Consider the following 26,726-nt stretch of genomic DNA (forward strand, 5'->3'; position numbering starts at 1 on the left):
ACAGCTTCCCTGGGAGCCCAGGAGCAGAGCCCAGGAACCTTGAAAGTTGATTTCCTTTATCAAATATTCAAAACTGGAGAGGAAGTGTTTCTTAAACAGAAGCAGAGAATCACAAAAGTGTCATTTCCTTGGGCAAGATCCTCTGGGCCCTCCTAATGGAGGAAGGAGGCAAAACCAGGCAGCCCAATGGCTGGACATACATTTCTTTCTATGAAAGTCTCCCTAACCTTTTCTTCTTCAAACTGTATCTGAGATCAAGCAGAAGTGATAGAATTGAAAAAACATTGTTTCCCCGTGTATAGGAATAGAATTTTACTTCAAATAGAAATCCTTAAATTTGGGGGCTCCCCTTCGAGATTTTAGCATTTAGAAATTACATTGAAAGATCCTTGGGGTGCCTGGGTGGCACAGCGGTTAAGCGTCTGCCTTCGGCTCAGGGTGTGATCCTGGCGTGATGGGATCGAGCCCCACATCAGGCTCCTCTGCTATGAGCCTGCTTCTTCCTCTCCCACTGCCCCTGCTTGTGTTCCCTCTCTCGCTGGCTATCTCTATCTCTGTCAAATAAATAAATAAAATCTTAAAAAAAAAAGAAATTACATTAAAAGATCCTTTACACAAAATAATTTGATTTGAAAGCTATTTAAATATTGATGTTAAAGAAAAACATTGATATCTCACAGAGAAAAGAGGGAAGCAGCTGATCTCTTAATGACTGCAGGTAAGGAAAGAAATGTTGAAGAGGGCTTCAACTTCACAGCAACATCCCAGTGACTGACTCTCTGTCCATAAACAACACATTTTATGAGGTCACAATTTTTGAATTAATATATCCTCATGTTGTATTTCTGGTCCATTCACAGAGACTTCTCACCTAAGCAAATCCTTGTAACAAAGCCTTAAGAGCAACTATTCCTGCAGATGGATAATGTCAACAATTATCCGGGGGTTCTCAGTCATGATTGTGAATTAGAATTACCTGAAGCAGCTTAGTGTAAAAGCACATTTCTGGGATTCATTTCCAGAACTCTAATTCAGCAAAGCAATGATGGATTCAGGATCTTTGCATTCTGAAAAGCATCCCAGGTGATATTAATGTAGGCAGTCTTCAAATTACACTTTGAAAAACACTATATTCTGTATTTTATTTACCTTATTTCGAATAGGAAGGTGAGTTTCATAAACACTTCCTCAAAATTCAAAGAACTTCCTCTATTTAACACCTATGGTGCAAGAGAATCCCGGGTGGCTCAGTCTGTTAAGTGTAAGACTCTTGATTTCAGCTCAGGTCTCGATCTCAGGGTCTTAGGTTCAAGGCCTGTGTTGGGCTACACACTGAGCATGAAGCCTACTTAAATAAAAAAAAAATCTATGTTGGAATTTAAGAAATAAAACAAGAGAGCCAAGGGGGAAAAAAGAGAGAGAGGGACATACCAAGAAACACTCTTAAGTGTAGAGAATAAACAGACTGTTACCAGAGGGGAGATGGGTGGGGGATGGGTTAAATAGGTGATGGGGATTAAAGAGGGCACTTGTGATGACCACCAGGTGTTGAAGGAAGTGTTGAATCACTAAATTGTACACTGTATTGTATCACTATATTACACTGTATGTTAACTTACTGGAATTCTCTTAAGATTTTATTTATTTATTTGTGGGGGAGAGAGAGAGAGCACTACACAAGTAGGGGGTACAGGCAGAGGGAGAAGCAGCAGCAGACTCCCAGCTGCGCTGGGGCTCCATCCCAGGGCCTTGGGGTCATGACCTGAGGTGAAGGCAGATGCTTAACCCACTGAGTCATCCAGGCACCCCAACTAACCAGAACTTAAATAAAAACTTAAAGAAATACAACGTATGATTCCCTGTACACTGACAATGAGAAATTCTCTACAAAAGCTCATAGTTTGGGGAAAACTGGTGACTTCACTCACTCAAGTTTCACTAACAATTCAATACAAAATACAATACAAAATTCTGGGAAATCAGAGAAAATTTGACTTAATAATGGAAATTTTTCCTAACCATGAGGACTGGATTAAGTTTCCCTCTCCTGCACTCAGATACCATGTTTATTGCAATTGTAGACCTCACATAAAAGCATACTTAATGAACATTTCCTTGTATTTATTTCACTACACTGAGAATGTGTGTTCTAATCTGAAATAATGCAAGTGCTAACATTTATGAATTGAATAAACAAATGTATAAATAGTTATTAGACATATCTTGATAAAAAATGGCTATCTCTAAAGTCTACAAGTAAATAATTTTTCTTACACCAATAAAAACTAAGGGAATTAATCCTAAAGCAGATAGATGTCCTTTTAAATTCTTTTCCATTTTTCCCGCATGATACAGGCACTATGGAAACACTGCAGAATCTGAAATGACTATGATAGGATTCTCCTCCCAAAAGAATGCAGTCTCAGTTGAAATGGAAGACACTAGAAGACTGGCCCCTTCTCTGAATCTTGTTCTCAGGAACTCTCTGGAAGCCCTCAATTTTGGCTTTTTAATTAGGATGACCTATAAACAGTACTAGTCACCCCCTCACTGAACAACCACCACTTATTTCCCCAGTCATTTTTGGGACCAGACTGACCACAACTGCCGTCTGACCCACACAACTCTGAAATCACTGCCATGTCACTGACACAAGGTTGCCCAAGGTTAGGACAAAGTTCGGGAATACAAAGTACTCATTCCCTACACGTATCTACTGTGAAAAGATCCCCACAACAGGCCCCAGCTACATGGCCGGGAGAAGGGGGGGCTATACCAGAAGCCTATTAGGAGAACACTCAAGACTGGCCATAATGGGGGGCCATCAAGGGCATGCCTTGCAGGAACAGCACACAAAGAGGAGACACTGCACGAGGAGAACCCGGGGACCACGATCTTCCACAACCAGACCTCAAACTAAGACGCGATCCCGATCTTCTCCACGACCCGGCGCTGCCTCTACCCCCACGCGCTGACGGCCCACCTACCTGATACTGATCCAGTGTCCCCAATGAGTGGCTGGTGACATCTCTGGTGTCCTCAACAGTAAGTAGGCCATGCCTTGCGGAAGTCCCCGCCGGCAAGCACACCCACGTTCCTCGGGAAGGCCTCGCCGCCCTTCAAGGAGTCCACACCCACCCGAGGTCTCACACAGGCAGCAGGCTTGCTCGGCGTGTGCTGCACCAGTGGCACACCTTGCCCGAGGCCCTCTGGACACCACCAGCCGCCCCAGCCCGGTGGAGCAGGAGACAGCAAGCACAGAGGCCTGCAGGAAATCAAGCCAGCGCCGCACCACATCCTGTTTGTTAGCGGCCCTCCCGGCAGCCCCTGCACCTCCCGCCCGAACTCCTTGCTGCGCCTGCGCTTCTCCTGCCCAGGATCCACCACAGCCTGGAGCCCTCGCATGTTCAGCTCGCCTGGGGCGGTGCACAGTGATGCTCAGCAGACGGGTTTCTGGGGCACGCTCCCTGCCTTAGCTCAACATTGACTCTTGATGCTGTTCCTTCTGAGGTTTATTTCAAGATTTCAGAGGCAGCAGCAATGCCCTCCCAGCTGGGCCTTATTGGGCTGGAAGGCTGGAGGGGTGGTTGGGATACCCAATGCTTTTTTTTTTTTCCATTTGTTCAGATGGAAACTCAAATATCCCCACAAAATTTTAAAATAAAGGCATTAAGAGGAAAACATGAAATAGACTCCCATAGAAACGATGTTCATTTATAACAGGATTTAACCTGTTATAAAGACACAATATATTTTCCTCCTTTTTTATTTCAGTGTATTCTGGCATGCTTATAAATACAACGTTTAACCTTCATATTTTAAGCCTTCTTTTGCTCTCTTCAACATTTTAAGAGAAGAGTAAGGTATCTTCCTAAAAGCTATTTTGGTATCCACTCTTTGTTTTAATTGTAGTATAATTGACATACAATATTCTCTATTAGTTTCAGGTATACATCAGAGTGATTCAATATTTTTATACTTTATAAAATGATCCCCTCAGAAAGTCTAGTTACTGTAAACTTACAAAGATATTACTGTATTATTGACTATATTTCCTATGCATCAAATCCCTGATTTATTAATTTTATAACTGGAAGTTTGTATCTCTTAATATCCTTCTCCTACTTTGCCCACCTCCATCCTGCTCCCATCTGAGAACCACAAGTTTGTTCTCTAGATTTGTAAGTCTGTTTCTCTTTACTTTGTTTCTTTTGTATTTTTACACTCCACATATAAGTGAAATTATAAGGTACTTGTCTTTCTCTGTCTGACTTATTTCACTTACCATAATACCCTCTAGGTCTAGCCATTTTGTCTAAAGGGTAACATTTCATTCTTTTTTAATGGCTGATTAATATTCTGTATTTCCATTCATCCACCCTTAGACCCAGGGTACTTCCATATCTTGGCTATTGTAAATAATGCTGCAGTGAAAATAGAGTGGAGCTTTTAAGCTCCTTAATTGTTCACATACATGGGTGTAATTGGTCATAAAATTTGACAAGTCCAAAGTCCATAAAATCAAAACACGGTATTACTACAGTGGCAAGCAAGAAGATTTCTGAGAAATTTATACCAAGGCAGTTTTCAATCTGTGTTTTTAGTGTTTATGAAAATGTATCAGATTACAGGCATAAGAAAAGCCAGAAGTACCCAGGAACATGCTTCTCCTTATTGAAAACATTGTCCAAAATTATTGGAAGTTTCATCCAGTTATTGAAGTAATCCAATCATTGCCCATTTCTCTCCTTTCGTTTGATGTTTTGGAATCAACATACAAGAAAATTCATTGAATTCTTTGACATTAGTTTAGTTAATACAGAAGTCAACTGTTGCTTATGACTGTCTTTTTCAGGATCCAAAGACATTTAAAAACTCAGCATAAAATCTGAGTACTCAAACACACTTCCTAATAGATGACACCACAAGGGACAGAATCAACTCGGTAAGATACAGTGTAGATGTAGAGTTTATTTATAGTCTGTGGGTTAAAATTTATTAATTTCTTAATCCAATGCACTTTAAATAGTAACACAATAGCTTAATTTACACCATGAAATATTGAGCCATAAAATACTGATTTTCCCCGTGTGAAAATTGACTTCTTTTTTTTAATGTTTTTTTATTATATTATGTTAGTCACCATACAGTACATCCCTGGTTTCTGATGCAAAGTTCGATGATTCATTAGTTGCGTATAACACCCAGTGCACCATGCAATACGTGCCCTCCTTACTACCCATCACCAGCCTATACCATTCCCCCACCCCCCCTCCCCTCTGAAGCCCTCAGTTTGTTTCTCAGAGTCCATAGTCTCTCATGCTTCATTCCCCCTTCTGGTTACCCCCCCTTTCTTTATCCCTTTCTTCCCCTACTGATCTTCCTAGTTCTTTTGTTCCATAGATGAGAGAAACCATATGATAATTGTCTTTCTCTGCTTGACTTATTTCACTTAGCATTATCTCCCCCAGTGCCGTCCATGTTGCAGCAAATGTTGAGAACTCATTCTTTTTGATAGCTGAGTAATATTCCATTGTATATATGGACCACATCTTCTTAATCCAGTCATCTGTTGAAGGGCATCTCGGTTCCTTCCATGATTTAGCTATTGTGGACAATGCTGCTATGAACATTGGGGTGCATATGGCCCTTCTCTTCACTACGTCTGTATCTTTGGGGTAAATACCCAGTAGTGCAATGGCTGGGTCATAGGGTAGCTCAATTTTTAACTTTTGAAGGGACCTCCACACTGTTTTCCAGAGTGGCTGTACCAGCTTGCATTCCCACAAACAATGTAGGAGGGATCCCCTTTCTCCACATCCTCTCCAGCAATTGCTGTTTCCTGCCTTGTCTATTTTTGCCATTCTAACTGGCATAAGGCGGTATCTTAGTGTGATTTTGATTTGAATTTCCCTGATGGCTAATGATTTTGAACATTTTTTCATGTGTCTGTTGGCCATTTGTATGTCTTCATTGGAAAAGTGTCTGTTCATATCTTCTGCCCATTTTTTGATTTGTTTATTTGTTTCTCGTGAATTGAGTTTGAGAAGTTCTTTGTAGATCTTGGATACCAGTCTTTTATCTGTAGCATCATTTGCAAATATATTCTCCCATTCCATGGGCTGCCTTAGTTTTTTTGATTGTTTCCTTGGCTGTGCAGAAGCTTTTTGTCTTGATGAAGTCCCACATGTCCATTTTATCTTTTGGTTCTCTTGCCTTTGGAGATGTGTCATGAAAAAGGTTACTTTGGCCAATGTCGTAGAGGTTGCTGCCTATGTTCTCCTCTAGAATTTTGATGGATTCCTGTCTCACCTCGAGGTCTTTCATCCATTTGGAGTTTATCTTTGTGTATGGTGTGAGATAGTGGTCAAGTTTCATTCTTTTGCATGTAGCTGCCCAATTTTCCCAGCCCCATTTATTGAAGAGACTGTCTTTTTTCCACTGGATGTTTTTTCCTGGTTTATCAAAGATTAGTTGCCCAAAGAGCCGAGGGTCCATTTCTGGGTTCTCTATTCTGTTCCATTGGTCTATGTGTCTGTTTTTGTGCCAGTACAATGCTGTCTTTGTGATCCAGAAAAGGCCCCGAATTGCCAAGGAACTGTTGAAAAGAAAAAAGAAAGCTGGGGGCATCACAATGCCGGATTTTGAGCTGTACTGCAAAGCTGTGATCACAAAGAAAATTAACTTCTGTAATTGAATTTCATAATTGAATTGAAAGTTTAAGCATAATACACACATAATTCCCAAGAAAAAGTATACTTTTTAAATCAATAGGATCTTGAAATAGTGTCTTTTTCCTCCTCTCGGGCTTTCACAACCATGAGAAAGAATCATAGAGCATTTTATTCTTACACTAGCTTACTTCTGCTGAATGTCTCCTGTCCTGAATGCTTACAGACTGACAGCTCTTGCTATACTAAACTATGATTAGGAAATTAAAATCACTTTCTATAAATATTGTAGACAAAATAAACTAGGAAGAGAAATCTGGTTTAACAAAGAGAGAAGGAAAATCGCCAAGTCCATTCCAAAGTGAATGTGTGGGGTTGAATGTGTATGTACATGTATGTCTGTTTACATAAAGTTATATTACATAGTAATTACTATGCGATTATACTAATATATTACAATGCAGTTATATTATACTTATAAATTACATTTATAATATAAAATGATATAATAAAATTATAATAATTATAATGTAATATAAATCTTACATTATAAGGTAGTGATACTATAAAGTTGTAAAATTTTGTTTAAAGTATGAAATTATATAGCATAAAACTATATACATGATTTTTGTTATTATCCACAACTATTTCTCTGTACTATAACACAATATGAATTACATCCATAAAACATCAGAATGAAATCTTTAAGCAGAAATCCTATGAGAGAAATGATATCCCCTGAATGAGTAAGAACATGTAGGTTTGTAGAAAGCTGGAATTCAGTAAGAAGTCACGCGTTGGTTACACAGTTTCTTCATAGCTGTTTTCATCTCTTTATTTCTCAATGTGTAGATAAGGGGGTTCAAGAGTGGAGTAAAAATGGTATAAAACACAGACAGGAGCTTGTCCACAGAGAAGTGATTGAAAGGCCACATGTAAATGAAAATGCAGGGCCCAAAGAAGAGCGTGACTACCATGATGTGTGCAGGGCAAGTAGAGAGTGCTTTGGATACCCCACCAGCAGCACGCTGTTGGACAGTGATGAGGATAGCAGTACAAGAGACCAAGAGGAGCAGAAAACAGCTCATGCAGAGCAACCCACTGTCTGAGATCATAAGTATACCCAAGACATAGGTGTCCATGCAGGCAAGCTTGATCACGAGAGGAAGGTCACAGAAGAAGCTGTCCACCTCATTGGGGCCACAGTAAGGTAAATTCACAGTAAAGGCTACTTGACTGATGGAGTGCACAAATCCAGTGACCCATGAAACCAACACCAGCCCCATGCAAGTCTGCCGGCTCATCACAGTCATGTAATGCAAAGGTTTGCATATAGCCACATATCTGTCATAGGCCATGGAAACCAGAAGTACCATCTCAGCCCCACCAATAAAGTGCAAGAAGAAGATTTGAGCCATGCATCCTCCAAAGGAGATGAGCTTTCGATCACTAAGAAAGTCCCTGACCATCTTGGGGGTGGCAAATGAGGCGAGCCATGTGTCTAAGAAGATTTCACAGCAGGAAGTACATAGGAGAGGAGTGCAAGTGGGGGTCAGAAATCACAGTGACCACAATGATGAGGTTACCCAGCACAGCGGACACATAGATTCCAGAGAAAAATATAGAGAAAAATGCTGGAGATGTTGTAAAGTGCAGAGTCCATACAACACGAATTCTGACACCAAGGAATAATTCTGCAACTCCATTATCTCAAGTTTCAGACTGTTCTGAATCTATATAAAGAAAAGAGGTGGACATGAAAGGGCCTGTCAACTACCAGACACATGAAAGTGATCACCTAAACTTTATCTGAATATAATCTTAATTTGTAAGACAGAGTATAAAATACAATACAAGAACGATTAAAGCCAAGCCCAGCAATAGAGTTTGTGGTGCTCCCACGTTAAGGCTGCTGGTGCACCCATCTCCACAATGCTTGCTTTGAAATCTTGACAATCCAGACTCCTTCAGGGACTTCTCCTGGTAGTAGTGGAACCACCTCCTCCTTCCGTATTCATTTGCTCACTCACAAGCTCACTCATTCAGACTAGGTCTATGTAACACTGAGAGTTTCCCATTCTCATTCAGTTAATAAAGCACTCAGTATAAAGGGAAATAAATCAATTAACCTAGGGTTCATACAGTTCTCCAAATCCCACATTTTATTACTGCTCTTGTCATCTCTATTAATCAGTTGGGTTTGGGATTAAAAAGCCAATGATCCAATTAATTTGTAGATTTATTGTGTATAAACTGATGACTTATGACAGGATTTAAGAATAGCTTCAATGAAAGAAATATTTTTCAAGATCTTTCAACAAGGGCCAGAGCATAAGACTATGCAATAATTTGGGGGGGGGCGGCGGTGTAGCTTTCACAGTATACACAAGTACCGATAAGTTCAGCATTTGATTAAAAACATAGTTCTGAACTTCCAGAAGAACTGGGATGGGATGGATAGGTCTCACTATCAGTTTATCATGAGAAATGAGGTGGTACCCCAGTCTTCTCACTAAGAGGAAGATATTGTATAAACGTTTTTATAAAGACATTGAACAGAATTCTTCATGAGTGATTTCACAAAAGATGCAGAACTGTCCTTTGCATGAACTTTTATTATGTTGGCCTTTTACAAAATTGAAGACTATAACATGAAATAATCATTTGGCAAGGCTTCTTACAGGGAGCTAAAGTTACATATTCCAAATCTGAAATATTCTAATGATGTGAACATGATAGAGTGATAGAATTAAAAAATCTAGAGGAACTCATGGTTATTGTATCAGTTTTAGTCCACTCGAATAGCAACAGTCTCCACCAGGTTTTTTAAGGTAACAGAGATTCAGATTCTTTTGTTCCTCTTGAAGTTTTCTAACTGGATTATATTAAAAGATTTAATTGCAGGACTTTTTAGGAAGAGGTGCTACCCCTCTTTAGAATGGGATTCTGTATCTTACTGTTAAACACTGCTGTGGACAAGACGGAAATCATCACAATTCAGGATCTCTTAAACCAGTTTAGTTAGATGACCCTGACACAAGCTAGCATACATATTACAGACCACAATGGCCGTTCTTTTATTGACATGTTTGTGCTCTATGGCCATGAGAATTTTCACATGTAAACCTAAAACATAACTGGGTTTCATTTAGTGTTTTCTAGAGATTTCCCAAATGGAAAACTTGGGAAACAAAAATAAAGAAATGTTTAACTTGCTATTGAATTAAAGATGCTCTGAAATCAGATATTGGTGATGGTTGACCAACTCTGTTAATATACTAAAAACCATTGAATTGTACCCTGAAATTGAGTGGACTTTAAGGTATGTAAATGATATATCAATAAAACACTTTTGAAAATGGATTCTGAAAAAAGTGGAATAAATGAACTTACATAGGGCTCTGATTTCAGAGAACACTATCATTTACTAAGGCATTTTAAAGATTGTTAAATGTTAAGTTTATAATCAGAAACAATGAGGTTGATTTTGTATACCTACAAATGCTACTTAGGAAACAGATACAACAATGACAAAATTTGATTTTAACTGACAAGCTAATATTATCTCCTCCAACAATTTTAAAGTAAAAAATAATGGAACGAATTAGTCTCTAGTTGACCTGTATGTTCAGACATACATTCACAAATGTCTATCAAAGGCTATTTACTAACCTGGAGTTAGATGGTCACTGCTGGTGCTGCTGACCCCTCAATTTGTATTTCAAATCTACTATCCTTCAGTGGAACTTTCGAAAATATACAAATTTTTTATTCTATAGAGGATTTAATAATCTTTTTCTCTTCCTCCTCATCCTGGAAAATAATTACAGAAAAGCATCACTTTAAGAAGCTAGAGAAATTCAGATTTGAGTCTTCTTTGGACCTTAGATATAAATATCTATATCCTCTCTCCCATCAAATAAAGAATTCCTTAAAGATGGGACATTGATAGCCAATTACCATAATGGAGCTTGGGGAATATATTCAAGTGGAAATTTTTGCTAATAAGTCAGGTTAATTTCTCCAAGTGACAAAAGAAGAAAGATTTTAAAGACATCAGGTTCTATAAACACAGTTACAGTTATTTTAATAGTTTAAGCAGAATAATGTGTACCCTTATCCAGTTAATAGACTGTAAAATGTGCCTCTCCTTTAGATAACAAAATTAACAAGTTACATTTTAAAAATATACTGAAAATCTGCCAACCTTGAACATTATTTTATGTAACTTTGATCAAGCACAGTACTTTGGAACATCAGATTTATATGTGCCAAAATATTTGCTTTCTCCAGATTTATATGTTCATGAATAATGAAATCTCCTGGTATCTGGGTTACTTTGCACACCACTTATAATTGTCATCCCACCTACCTCCCCAAATCATTTGAGGTTAATTCAGGCTTCTTTTGCTGATGGTTGTATGCTGATTACAAAAATCTTAAAATTTTCCAATGAATGATAATCACATTTACAACAATTCACATGGCATTCGATTCCATATTAGGTGTATAAGTACAACCCAATTTATAAGGGATTTCACTGACAAGACAGCATCTAAGTATAGTAAAAAGTCTCGTGTTCTATATTGGCTTTAGATAATTGTATTTCTCTTAAAAGGAATCACAAAACTTTTCTAAGTTTTTTTCTCTTTTGAAAACACACAAAGAATAATTGCTGAAGAAAAATTGTAGAAGTAACCTATATGCATCAATGTCATTTGTTTTTGATATACAGTCATTATGTGGATACAAACATACTAGGTAAAGCTAAGAACTGCCGAGAAGCTTCTGACAACCAACAGAGTCAATGTTTGATTTGGAGTTAGGAAAAGATTTCCTAAACATGATGATTAATATTATGTGTCAATCTGGGGGAATGTTGTTGAATGAAATTACCATTGAAATTGATGAACTCCGAGTAAAACAGGTTTCCCTCCAGGAGGTGGGTGGGCCTTACCCAATCAGTTGAAGGCCTGAATAGAAGAAAAAGACCAGCCTTCCCAAGCAAGACAGAACTCTCTAGGAGACTGTCTTTGAATTTCATCTGCACCATCAACCCTCCTGAAACTCTAGCCTTCCAGTCCACATCATAGTTTTAGATTATGAACTTGCTAGGCTCTTTAAAACATATAAGCCATTCCTTGTAATAAATCTCTCCCTCTTTCTCTCTCTCTCCATCTTTTTGTCTGTCACTCTGTCTCTGTCTCTCTCTCTCTCTTTATGTCTGTCTCTGTCTCTCTCTCCTTCCCTTTCTCTTACCCGAAATCCCTGACTGATACCGTAAATATAAAGTCAGTAATAGAAGAATTCAGAAAGCAAAATATACAAAAATATGTAAAATTTTAAAAAAAGTCTCTGTATTTTAGGAAGCATCACAATAGAATTTAAATCCAAGTACAAACTTGTTAACTGTATTTCCAATCTTGTGACCCCAAAGTTACTACATAGAGTTGTGTAGACTTTAAGTATTGGCCAAAGGGTCTATGGAGGCTGACATCCAGCCTGCGCCCCACCCATCCAACAAACAATATGTCTTAACCAGGCCTGGGTTTGCCCCTTGGAAGCACTTTTTTCCTAATCCACACAAAGTTCCAGTGTGGTTATTTTAGCCCTGATGACAAAGCCCTAATATCCTTAACACAGAAGAAGTATTTATAAATCAGTAAGTGAGAGAAACTTGAAGAGAAAGAAGAGGAAAGAACTTAAGAAAATTAGTTTTTAAAAGGAAGAGGTCTAATAGGCCAATAAACATTAAAAAGTTGACCTCACTAAACAAAACTTAACAAGGCATACTTTATTCACATTTCAGATTTGGAATAAATACATCAGACTCGTGGTCAGGTCTGATGAAAATGGATAATTTCATAATACAAATAGCAATTTAAATTTAAATAACACTTCATGTCTCTTTCTCTATGCCAGGACTATGTCAGGTTGATTCTTTCTTTCTCCTTTCTTTCCTTTTCTTTCTTTCTTTCTTTCTTTCTTTTTTTCTTTCTTTCTTTCTTTCTTTCTTTCTTTCTTTCTTTCTTTCTTTCTTTCTTTCTTTCTTTCTTTCTTTGTAAAGATTTTATTTAATTATTTGACACAGAGAGAGAGACAGCCAGCAAGAGAGGGAACACAAGCAGGGGGAGTGGGAGAAGAAGCAGGCTCCCAGTGGTGGGGCCCAATGTGGGGCTCGATCTCAGGACCCCAGGATCATGCCCTGAGCCAAAGGCAGATGCTTAATGACTGAGCCACCCAGGCGCCGCAGAATGATTCTTTCAATTAATCCTCACAACAGTCTAATAAGAGAAACACCATCATTACCAGTTTATAAATAAGGAGACTGAGGCTATGTGTTTGGACACACACACTGTCAGTGGCAGAGTCGATGTTCTAACCCAGGTGCATAGGCTCCAGAATCTATATTCTTAAGCTGTGGAATGCTGCTTCCCTCACTGTTAATAAGAATATGTATCAGGGGGCACCTGGGTGGCTCAGTTGGTTAAGTGTCAGACTCCTGGTTTTGGCTCAAGTCATGATCTCAGGGTCGTGAGACCATGCCCCAAGTTGGGCTCTGCACTAAGCCAGGAGTCTGCTTGGGATTCTCTTTGCCGCTCTTCCCCTCACCCCTGCTCATGCTCTCTCTCCCTCTCAAACAAATAAAATAAATAAAATCTTAAAAAAAAAAGAATGTAAATCAGCATAAATTTTTGATAGACACTTTGGAAATATAAATCAGGCTCCTTGAAACTGCCAATAGATCTTGACCTAGTATTTCTATGATAAAAGATGTCTATTAAGAGGTTTGGATTAATAAATAAAAAATTACAATTTAATTTTGCCACAATACTAAAAATGAATTAAAGTAGATCACTGTGATAGAAAATAATGACAAGAAAAATAATATTTTCAATGCACATTTCAATATATTAAGAAAGGTCCATGGTGTTTTCTTTAAACAAAAAGGGGGGGACACCAAGCTATACATGTAGTGCCCATTCTCCGATGCACTGGTGAATGAAATCGACCATAATGTCTTCCTTAGGGTACTTACATTCTCACAGAAAATGCAGACAACTGAACACAAACAAAATGGTAATTTATAATAAGTCTAAGGAAAAAATCAAACAGGGTAAGAGATAGTGGGAATGCCAGAGTTTTCATTTGAAATAGGATGTTCAGAATAGGTCTCGTTGAGAAAGTGACTTTTGACCAAAGACTTACAGGAGGACATGGGAGCGTCCATGTGTACATCTGGGGAAAGCCAAACACGGAGAGAATAGCCAGTGCGGAGGCACTTAGGTGGCTGCTGCCTGACAATGTTCACGCAACTCCTGTGACTGAAGTGGAATAAGGTGGAAAGTGGTTGGGATGATAAGCAATTGTGGGTGGTGCATAAATCCTGTAGGGCCCTGTAGACACTACCAGCACACCGCCTTCCCTTCTGAGTGAGGTGGTGAGTGTGAGCTTTGAGTAGAGGTCAGGCGTTAGAACGGCTCTAACTGCTCCTGTTGGAAAAGGCAAGGATGGAGGCTAGGAGGCCAGGTAGGCAGCAAGTTCACTAATTCAGGCCAGCTGTGACGACGGCTCATTCCCCAAACGTTCCCTGGAAGACAGAAGTAGTCAGACTTCAGATATATTCTGAAACTGCAGCCAATAGGATTTCCTGAAGATTTTTTTTTCAAATTTTTATTTAAATTCCAGTTACTTGGAGAGAGTCCCAGATGACAGAGGAGTAGGAGACCTTAATTTCGTCTGGTCCCAGGAATAAGGTAGATAGCTATCAAACCATTCTGAACATCTGCGAACTCAACTGGAGATCAGAGAAAATAGCTGCAACTCTAGGAATAGAAAAGCGACCACTTTCTGCAAGGTATTAGGTGTGGAGAAGTGAATCCAAGGAGATTCATGGGAAGATAGACCGCAGCGGGAGGAAACCCCATCAGCCAGCTACCAGCAAGTGATAGAGCAGTGGAGCACAAAATCGGAACGTTTAGAAGTCTGCTCTGGTGAGGGACATTGCTCAGGCTGCTATGCGGGGGCTGAACCCTAGCTGTAACAGTGTAGTCTCAGGATCCTCGGGGACAGGAAGACTGGGGGTGCCTGAGTGCAGCAGAGCTCCCAGGCATCAGAGCGGGAAAACTGGATGCAAAGAGTGAGCCTAGGAGTGGGCTCTTAGCATTGCCATAAACCAGGAACCACATCACAGTCGGGCTCTCTGAGCAGGAGCCCCACAAACGCCAGAACTAGTGAGAACCCCCTTCCTTCCCTGTGAGGAGTGGCTCGGGAGCACACCACAGAAGTCTGTTGGGTTTGGAGACTCGAAACGGGGTTGTGTGCCTGAGATAGAAATGCTCGGTCACAGACCAGGTGAGCATGGAGTGTGGACAAAGACCAGGGAAACAGGAGTGATTGACTGCTTTTCCCTGAGGGCACACCAAGGAGTGCCCCCCCACCCCAAGCTCTCAGCTCTGGGGACAGAGACTGGGAGGCCACCATTTTCATTCCCATCCTCTAAAGCTGCGTGAAAAGCCTTCAGGGAACAAAAGCCATATAGAACAAACTGGAGCAGATTACTTAGCTTGGTCCCTGGTAAGGGCGGTGCAGCTCCGCCGGGGCCAAAGACACTGTAGAATCAATGCAACAGGCCCCTCCCCCAGAAGATGAGCCGGAGCATCCAGCCAAGGCCAAGTTTACCAATCAATGAGAACTGCAGAACTCCGGGGCTAGGGGAATACAGCACATGGAATTCATGGCTTTTTTCCCATGATTCCTTAGTCTTTCAACCTTAACTTTTAAAAAAAAAAAATTTCTCTCCTTTTTCAACCAATTTATTATTTTATCAACTCCTTTTAAAAATCTTTTTTATTTTTCATTTTTACAGTCACACTCTCTCCCTTCATTGTATTTAATCTTATTTTGTATATATATGAGTTTTTCCTTCTTTACAATTTTGGGATGCAGTTTCTACTTACAGACCAAAATACACCCAGAATCTAGTGCATAGCTCTGTTCTATTCACCTCTCTGATCATATTCTCTTTTTTGTTTTTTTTTGTTTTTTTTGCATTTTTTTCTTTTTCTCTTCTTTTTTTAAATTTTATTTTTTAGTTTTTTTATTATGATATGTTGGTCACCATACAGACATCATTAGTTTTTGATGTAGTGATCAATGATTCATTGTTTGTGTACAACACCCAGTGCTCCATGCAATATGTGCCCTCCTTAATACCCTTCACCGGCCTAACCCATCCTCCCACTGCCCTCCCGTCAAAAAACCCTCAGTTTGTTTTCCGGAGTCCATGGTCTCTTTTGGTTCATCTCCTCCTCTCTTCCCCCCCCCCGCATTTTCCCTCCCTTCTCCTAATGATCTCCCTGCTATTCCTTATGTTCCACAAATAAGTGAAACCATATGATAATTGTCTTTCTCTGCTTGACTTATTTCACTTAGCATAATCTCCTCCAGTTCCATCCATGTTGATGCAAATGTTGGGTAATCATACTTTCTGATGGCTGAATAATATTCCATTGTATATATGGACCACATCTTCTTTATCCATTCATCTGTTGAAGGGCATCTCAGCTCCTTCCACAGTTTGGCTATTGTGGACATTGCTGCTATGAACATTGGGGTGCATATTGCCCTCCTTTTCACTACATCTGTATCTTTGGGGTAAATACCTAGTAGTGAAATTGCTGGGTCATAGGGTAGCTTTATTTTTAACTTTTTGAGGAACCTCCACACTGTTTTCCAGAGTGGCTGTACCAACTTGCATTCCCACCAACAGTGTAAGAGGGTTCCCCTTTCTCCACATCATCTCCAACATTTGTTGTTTCTTGCCTTGTCAATTTTTGCCATTCTAGCTGGTATAAGCTGGTCGTTTTGATTTGAATTTCCCTGAACATTTTTTTCATGTGTCTGTTAGCCATTCGTGCGTCTTCATTGGAAAAGTGTCTCTTCATATCTTCTGCCTATTTTTTATTTGATTATTTATTTCTTGGGTGTTGAGTTTGAGAAGTTCTTTGTAGATCTTGGGTACCAGTCTTTTATCTGTAGTGTCATTTGCAAATATCTTTTCCCATTCCGTGGGTTGCCTCTTTGTTTTGTTGACTGTTTCCTTGGCTGTGCAGAAGATTTTTATCTTGATGAAGTCCCAAAAGTTCATTTTTGTTTTTGTTTCCCTTGCCTTTGGATACATGTCTAGGAAGAAGTTGCTGTGGCTGATGTCGAAGTGGTTACTGCCTGTGTTCTCCTCTATGATTTTGATGGATTTCTGTCTCACATTGAGGTCTTTCATCCACTTAGAGTTTATCTTTGTGTATGGTGTGAGAGAATGGTAGAGTTTCATTCTTCTGTGTATAGCTGTCCAATTTTCCCAGCACCATTTATTGAAGACACTGTCTTTTTTCCATTGGATGTTTTTTTCCTACTCTGTCAAAGATCAGTTGACCATAGAGTTGAAAGTCCATTTCTGGAGTCTCTATTCTGTCCCACTGATATGTGTCTGTTTCTGTGCCAGTACCATGCTGTCTTGGTGATCACAGCTTTGTAGTATAGCTTGAAATCAGGCAACGTGATGCCCCCAGCTTTGTTCCTTCTTTTTCAACATTTCCTTAGAAATTCAGGGTCTTTTCTGGTTCCACACAAATTTTAGGATTGTTTGTTCCAGCACTTTGAAAAATGGCAATTGGTATTTTGATTGGGATGGCGTTGAAAGTATAGGTTATTCTGGGTAGCATAGACATTTTAACTATGTTTATTCTTCTGATCCATGAGTATGGAATGTTTTTCCATCTTTTTTTTTTTTTGTCTTCTTCACTGTCTTTCATCAGTGTTCTGTAGTTTCTAGAGTATAGATCTTTTACCTCTTTGGTTCGGTTTATTCTGAGATATCTTATGGTTTTTGGTGCTATTGTAAATGGAATCTATTCCCTAATTTCTTTTTCGTCAGTCTCATTGTTAGTCTATAGAAAAGCAACTGATTTCTGTGCATTGATTTTTATCCTGCCACATTACTGAATTGCTGTATGAGTTCTAGTAATTTGGGGGTGGATTCTAGAAGCTGGTTCTTTGAAAGAATTAATAAGATCGATAGACCTCTGGCCAGACTTATCCAAAAGAAAAGAGAAAGGACCCAAATTAATAAAATTATGAATGGAAGGAGAGAGAACACCAAGGAAATAGAAACAATCATTAGAAACTATTATCAACAACTATATGCCAATAAATTAAGCAACCTGGAAGAAATGGATGCCTTCCTGGAAATGTATAAACTACCCAGACTGAAACAGGAAGAGATGGACAATTTAAATAGGCCAATATCCAGTAATGAGATTGAAGCAGTGATCAAAAACCTCCCAAAAAAACAAGAGTCCAGGGCCTGATGGAGTCCCTGGGGAATTTTGTTTGTTTGTTTGTTTTGGTTTTGTTTGTTTGTTTTTTTAAAGTCTTTTTAAATTTTTTCTTTGTAGTTACATTCTATCCTTTCAATGTATTTAATTCCATTTTTGTATATATAAATTTTTCTTTCTTTACAGTTTTGAGATCTGGTTTCTTCTGACAAAAATACACTCAAGAGATAGTGTATTGCTCTGTTTTGTTCACCTGTCTATGTCCCTTCCTTTTCTCTCTCTCTCTCTCTCTCTCTTCTGTTTTTTCTTATCTTTTATTTTGCATTTTACAGTTATATTCTATCCTTTCATTGTATTTAACTTTATTTTTATACATATATAAGTTTTTCTTTCTTTACAATTTTGGGATCTAGTTTTCTAAAAAACAGACCAAAATACACACCGAATCCAGTGTATTATTCTATTCTGCTCACCTGTCTGATTATTTCTCTCTCTCTCTCTCTTTTTTTTTTTCTTTTCCCCGGTTTTGGGTCTCATCTGATTTGTTTAGTGTATATTTCTCTGGGGTCGTTGTTGCCATTTTAGTATTTTGTTCTCTCATTTATCTATTTTTCCCTGTACAGAATGATAAGATGGAAAACCACCCCTCAAAAAAGAACAAGAGGCAGTACTGACTGCCAGGGACTTAATCAGTATGGACATAAGTAAGATGTTGGAACTAGAGTTCAGAATAACGACTATAAAATACTAGCTGGGCTTGATAAAAAAAAACATAGAAGACACTAGAGAATCCATTTCTGGAGAAATAAAAGAACTAAAATCTACCAAGTTGAAATCAAAAAGGCTATTAATGAGATACAATAAAAAATGGAGGCCCTAACTGCTAGGATAAATGAGGCAGAAGAGAGAATTAGTAATATAGAAGACCAAATGATGGAGCATAAAGAAGCTGAGAAAAAGAGAGATAAACAATGACTGGATCACAAGGGAAGAATTCAAGAGATAAGTGATACCATAAGGTGAAACAATATTAGAATAATTGGGATCCCAGAAGAAGAGGAAAGAGAGAGAGGGGGGCAATAGGTATATTGGAGCAAATTACAGCAAAGAACTTCCCTAACTTGGGGAGGTAAACGGGCATCAAAATCCAGGAAGAACAGAGAACCCCCTCTCAATATCAATTAATATAGGTCAACACCCTGACATATAATACTGAAACTTAAACATCTCAGAGACAAAGAGAAAATCCTGAAAGCAACTCAGGACAAGAGGTCAGTAACCTACAAGGGTAGAAACTTTAGATTGGTAGCAGACTTATCCACAGAGACCTGGAAGGTCTTGCATGACATATTCAGGGTGCTAAATGAGAAAAATATGCAGCCAAGAATACTTTATAGAGCTAGGATGTCATTCAAAATAGGAGGAGAGGTAGAAAGCTTCCAGGACAAATGGAAACTAAAAGAACTTGTGATCACCAAACCAATGCTACAAGAAATATTAAAGGGTATCCTGGAAGTGAAGAGAGAGTTCAAAAGTAACATAGAACAGAAAGGAACAGAGATAGTACACAAATAGTGATTTTACAGGTAATACAATGTCACCAAATTCATATCTTTCAAGAGTTACTCTGAATGTAAATGGGCTAAATGCTCCAATCAAAACCGCAGGTTTTCAGATGGTTAAAAAACAAGACCCTGTAATATGCTGTCTACAAAAGACTCATTTTAGACCTAAAGACACCTTCTGACTGAAAGCGAGGGTGTGGAGAGCCATTTATCATCCTAATGGACATCAAAAGAAAACTGGGATCACCATCCTTATATTAGACAAATTAGATCTTCAACCAAAGACTGTAATAAGGTATGAAGAGGGACATGATACCATACTTAAGGGTCTATCCAACAAAAAGATGGAACAATTATAAATATTTATGTTCTGAACTTGGGAGCAGCCAATTATATAAACCAACTAATAAAATTAAGGAAACATTTTGATAATAACACAATAATAGTAGGGGACTTTAAGATAGCACTCAACAGCAATAGACAGATCATCCAAGCAGAAGAACAACAAGGAAACAGGGCATTGAGTGACACAGTGGCCAGATGGACTTCACAGATATATAAAGAGCACTCCATCCTAAATCAACAGAATACACATTCTTCTCGAGTGCACATGGAGCATTCTCCAGAATACTTCACATACTGGGTCACAAATCAGGTCTCAACCACTACCAAAATATTGGGATTATTCCATGCATATTTTCAGACCACAATGCCTTGAAACTGGAACTCAATCACATCAAGAAATTTAGAAGGAACTCAAATACTTGGAGGTTAAAAGCATCCTACTAAAGAATGAATAGGTCAACCAGGAAATTAAAGAAGAATTTAAAAAATTAATGGAAACAAATGAATATGAAAACATAACTTTTCAAAATCTTTGGGATGCAGCAAAGGTGGTCCTAAGAAGGAAGTACATAGCAATAAAAGCCTTTCTCAAGAAAACAGAAAAGTCTCAAATACACAACCTAACCTTACAACCCAAAGAAGTATTAGAAAGAACAGTAAATAGAGCCTGAGCCAAGCAGGAGAAGAGAAATAATAAAGATTAGAGCAGAAATCAATGAAATAGAAACCAAAAGAACAGTAGAACAGATCAACAAAACTAGAAGCTGTTTCTTTAAAAGAATTAATAAAATCGATAAACCCCATGCTAGACTTCTCAAAAAGAAAAGAGAAAGGACCCAAATTAACAAAATCATGAATGAAAGAGAAAAGATCATGACCAACACCAAAGAAAGACAACGCCAAAGAAATACAATTATAAGAACATATTATGAACAACTATATGCCAACAAATTAGGCAATCTGGAAGAAATGGATGCATTCCTAGAAAGGTATAAACTACCAGAACTGAAACAGGAAGAAATGGAAAACCTGAAGAGGTCCATAACCAGCAAGGAAATTGAAGCAGTAATCAAAAATCTCTGAACAAACAAGAGTCCAGGGCCTGATGGCTTCCTAGGGGAATTCTACCAAATGTTTAAAGAACTAATACATATTCTTCTGAAGCTGTTTCAAAAAAGTAGAAATAGAAGGGAAATTTCCAAACTTGCTCTATGAGGCCAGCATTACCTTGATCCCAAAGCCAGACAAAGATCCCACCAAAAAGGAGAATCACAGACTGATATCCCTGATGATCATGGATGCCGACATTCTCATCAAGATACTAGCCAGTAGGATCCAACACTAAATTAAAAGGATTATTCACCATGACCAAGTGGGATTTATTCCTGGGCTGCAAGGGTGGTTCAACATTTGCAAATCAATCAATGTGGTACATTACATTAATAGCAGAAAGGACAAGAAATATAAAATCCTCTCAATTGATGCAGAAAAAGCATTTGACAAAGTACAGCATCCTTTCTTAATTAAAACTCTCCAAAGTGTAGGGATAGAGGGAACATACCTCAATATCATAAAAGCCATCTATGAAAAGCCCACAGCAAAAATTATTCTCAATGGCGAAAAACTGAGAGCTTTTCCCATAAGATCAGGAACACAACAGGGATGCCCACTCTCACTAGTGGTTTTCAACATAGTACTAGCAGTCCTAGCCTCAGCAATCAGACAAAAAAAGAAATAAAAGGTATTCAAATTGGCAAAAAAGAAGTCAAACTCTCACTCTTCACAGATGACATGATACTTTATGTGGAAAACCCAAAAACTCCACCCCAAAATTGCTAGAACTCATACAGCAATTCAGTGAAGTGGCAGGATATAAAATCAATGCACAGAAATCAGTTGCATTTCTATACAATAACAATGAGACAGAAGAAAACGAAATTAAGGAATCAATCCCATTTATAATTGCACCAAAAACCATAAGATACCTAGGAGTAAACCTAACCAAAAAGGTGAAGGATCTGTACTCTAAAAACTATAGAACATTTATGAAAGAAATTGAGGAAGACATGAAGAAATGGAAAAACACTTCATACTCATGGACTGGAATAATAAATATCTTTAAAATGTCTATGCTACCCAGAGAAATCTACACATTCAATGCAATCCCTATCAAAATACCATGGAGATTTTTCACAGAGCTGGAACAAATAATCCTAAAATTTGTATAGAAAGAGAAAAGATCCCAAATAGTCAAAGGAAAGTTGAAAAAAAAAGTTGGTAGCATCACAATGCCAGACTTCAAGCTCTATTACAAAGCTTTAGTCATCAAGACAGCATGGTACTGGCAAAAAAACAGACACACAGATCAGTGAAACAGAATAGAGAAACCAGAAATGGACCCTAAACTCTGTGGTCAACTAGTCTTCAACAGAGCAGGAAAGAATATCCAATGGAAAAAAGACAGTCTCTTCAATAAATGGTGCTGGGAAAATTGGACAGCCACGTGTAGAAGAATAAAACTGGGCCGTTTTCTTACATCACACACACAAAAGAAAACTCAAAATGGATGAAAGGCCTAAATGTGAGACAGGAATCCATCAAAATCCTAGAGGAGAACAAAGACAGCAATGTCTGTGACCTTGGCCTCAGCAACTTCTTGCTAGACACGTCTCCAAAGGCAAGGGAAACAAAAGCAAAAATGAACTCTTGGGACTTCATCAAGATAAAAACTTCTGCACAGCAAAGAAAACAGTCAACAAAAGTAAAAGGCAACTTACAGAATGGGAGAAGATATTTGCAAATGGCAGATGAGATAAAGGGCTAGTATCCAAGATCTATAAAGAACTTATCAAACTCAACACCCAAAACACAAATAATCCAGTCAAGAAATGGGCAGAAGACTGGAATACACATTTTTCCAATGAAGATATACAAATGGCCACCAGATATATGAAAAGTACTCAACATCACTTGGCATCAGGGAAATACAAATCAAATCACAAGATATCACCTTACAGGAGTCAGAATGGCTAAAATTAACAAGTCAGGAAACAACGAATGTTGGTGAGGATGTGGAGAAAGGGGAACCCTTTTACACTATTGGTGTGAATGCAAGCCAGTACGCCCACTCTGGAAAACAGAATGGAGGTTCCTCAAGAAGTTAAAAATAGAGCTACTCTATGACCCAGCAATTGCACTACTAGGTATTTACCCCAAAGATATAAATGTAATGATCCAAACGGGCACCTGCACCCCAATGTTTATAGCAACAATGTCCACAATACCCAAACTATGGAAAGAGTTGAGATATCCATCGACAGAAGAATGGATAAAGAAGATATGATACATACAATGGAATATTATTCAGCCATCAGAAAGGATGAATTCCTACCATTTACATTGACATGGTTGGAACTGGAGGGTATTATGATGAGTGAAATAAGTCAGTCAGAGAAAGATAGTTATCATATGGTTTCATTCATATGTGGAATATAAGAAACAGGGCAGAGGATCATAGGATAAGCGAAAGAACTGAATGGGAAGTCATCAGAGAGGGAGGAAAAACCATGAAAGACTCTTAACTATAAGAAGCAAACTGAAGGTTGCTGGAGGGGACGTGGGTGGGGGGATGGGGTGATTGGGTGATGGGCATTAAGGAGGGTACGTGATGTGATGAGCATTGGGTGTTATACGCAACTGATGAATTATTGAAGTCTACATCTGAAAATAATGATATATATTGGCTAATTAAAAAAGTTAGTTTTGTCTGTTGTATTATTTTCCTAGGGCTACCATAACAAATTACAACAAATGATATGGTTTAAAACTACAAAAATTTATTAGTTCCCATTCTTTATGCAGAAGTATGAAATCAAGGTGTCAGCAGGGTATGCTCCCTCAGGAGGCTCTAGAGAAGAATCCTTCCTTGGCTTTTCTAGCTTCTGACAGCCCCAAAAGTTTCTTGGTTTTTCCTGCATAACTCTAAACTCTGCCTACCTGTGTATTCAAGTGGCTTTTACTCTGTGTATCTGTATATTCTTTCCTGTCTCTTATGGGCACTCTCACTGAATTTAGGGACCACCCTCATTCAGCCAAATCTCATTTAGATCCTTACCTTAATTAGCACTGCAAATATCCTCACCAAGTAAAATCACATTCTGATGTTTCAAGTAGACATAAATTTTGGGGGACACTATTCTACACACAATGAAGCAGACTCTTGTTTCCTGGGATGTTTTGGAGGCATAGCAGAGCTATCATTTTATTAATTGCTTTGTTAACTAACATCACCTTCTGTTTTGTTCCCTACCTAATTACGGTTTATGCACCTCTTAACCTCATGCACCATCAATCAATAACTTTGCCTTTCTTACCCCTATTCTCTGTTTACTCATGATTGTAGAAACTAAGTGGGGACCAGTCAGTAACATTTGTCTTGACATATGTGATCATACCAGGTCCTAAATAGTGACTCCTTGTCCAGAAGAATGCTTACTTCTAGATTGTTTTAAGCACTGCTCTCTACACTGCCCCAACCCACCCCCTTCAAGGTTTCAATAAACCCATTACCCTCCTCTCATGTATATAAGCTGTTCCTAGGCTCAACAGGGCAAGTCAGCTTTGGGAAGGATCCCCGGCTTTCTCATTGGGCTGCTCTTCTGATAATAAAGCTGTCTTTGCTTCAGAATCTAGGTCTCAGACATTGACGCCTTGGGTGCATGGACAAGTTTTGAGTTCCCTAACAAATTTGGTGAGCCAGCCAGGAGGCTTGTGCCTGTGGCAGGCCAGTCTTGGCCACAGGGATAACTTCATGGGAATTTTCCACAGGTGCATGGAATCACCACTGAATCCAAGAAAATTCCCCTGGCTGCCCTCCAGACTTGCACTGGCCTCTTCTCAAGGCCATGCCTCAGTTGAAGGAATAACTCCTTCCATGAGCTCTGGAAGAACTTCTCTTATTGAGGGTGAGTTTGTGTGCACACAATCAGCAACTGCATTTCCTTTCTTAGGACTCTTTCCTAAGAAGACCTTTAAATTTCAAGGCCCTCACATTTTGCAAGACAAAACAGTCATATAACCATCCTGAATTTCTTTTGTTGATGGATCATTTGCTTTTGTTTTCCTCCCAGGGCACTCATATTGTTAGTCCTGTCTGTCTTGTCTGTCTGTCTTACCTGTATATGGGAAACACCAATTCAATCTAGAATGTAGTGCTTTGAGTTGCATTATGCAAATCTGATTTCTTTTAGTTATGCTGCTAAGAACAAAAAGAAAAAAATGATATTCTTTTGTAATGTAGCTTGGCCACAATACAAGTGGAACAGTGCTTTTGCAAAAGTAGCACTACTTCTCCAGAAACAATTCAAAGTCCTTCAACCTCTCTGGGAACAACTTATCGAAATCATTCCCCATTCCTAAGACTGAAGAAAGAAAAGGGAGGAGAACAGAGGCCTTTTAAAAGTACAAACAGCTAGAAAAACACCCTTGCTCAAAATCTACCCACAGGGTGCCTGGGTAGCTCAGTCAGTTAAGCATCCAACTATTAATCTCAGGTCAGGTCGTGGGTTCAAGCTCTCCTTAAAAAGAAAAAAATCTAGCTCACAATTTCCATAAGGTTATTTGTCAATGATAAATACAAATCTTTACTGTAAAGTCTTTTGTTTATGTCTCCTCATATGGCATTATCTACATCTGGATGGTATTACTCATGTTAATTATAAAAGAGCCCTATTTAGTTGAAGACAAGCACTTATAAGAATAGGGCATCCTAACACTCAGAAGTAGAAACTAATTCAAATGCTTCTCTGGTTCATATAATCTGCGATAATCTCTGTTAAATTAAAGCTTGAGTTTGTTGGTTTAATGAAAATGGATGTGTCTTTTAGAGTCACAGTTTTTATGAGTCTTATTTGAAACTACTCTTTCTGTACTGCTTGCTTTTCCAGATTTAAGAAAACTTTTCTCCTAAGAGATCTATGACTTCGAATAAAATACACCTTTGTGAACAAATTGATTTTTTCTCCCTACCTGAACTCTCCAGAAATCAGAAACTCACAGTCAGTGTTCTTTCTTTTTGGAGAATTACAGTTACTCCCAGAAGTTCAATAAGAGCTGTTCTCCTTCTAACAAAACATCGTTGGAAACACTGGTTATTTTATGAAGGCTTTGGCTGGAATGCCGTATTTGAGAAAGACATGCATAAATTCAGATATGACCAGACAGCTTTAAAGAACTAAGGTTGACTTTATAATGCCAGTGAAGCCCCTTGGAAATGTGAACCTGGTGTCTTGCTTCTGGAATCCCCAGGAGCCTTACCAGGAGAGTAGAGAATGTTATGGGCTGGTCGGTGCAGGAACCTCAGGATATTTGGGGGACCTCGAAAAGAGACAAAATAACCCTCGTCTATAGGTATTGCACACAAATCTAATGGCAAGTATTTGGCTTGGCTTCTGGCCTCAAAAGACGATTAAAAATTCAATCTGAAATTCCTTCTGAATAGATCCAGCAAAGCAGATTTAAAAGAGCCTATGTGACTGATCACTATTGTGCTTATGTAAACCATTAGGCCAAGTCTGTTAAAACTGGATTTATTTTGCAAACAAATTAGTCTTAATCTGGCTACCTTCAATAAAAATGAGGGTAAATTTAGAGAGAAAAAATTATATTTCAATAAAACCCCTTCATGGATGTTAAATTCTAATTCTGGTTGTCTTTGCATATTTGTTGTGTACCTAAACCACTGGCCATATCCTAAATTCTCCTGGTTTCTTCGAATATCTGTCTGTGACTCTCCCAACTAAGATTTCCCA

General features: G+C 38.6%; 1 pseudogene; it reads right to left on the minus strand.

The window, feature by feature from the left end:
• Window positions 1-7,450: 7,450 nt before the first annotated feature.
• LOC123781436 (olfactory receptor 4K14-like) lies at window positions 7,451-8,404 on the minus strand (annotated as a pseudogene).
• Between the last annotated feature and the right edge of the window lie 18,322 nt (window positions 8,405-26,726).

Source organism: Ursus americanus, chromosome 34, assembly GCF_024610735.1.
Source record: "Ursus americanus isolate L20-20 chromosome 34, mUrsAme1.1.p, whole genome shotgun sequence".
In the NCBI taxonomy this organism is placed as follows: Eukaryota; Metazoa; Chordata; class Mammalia; order Carnivora; family Ursidae; genus Ursus; species Ursus americanus.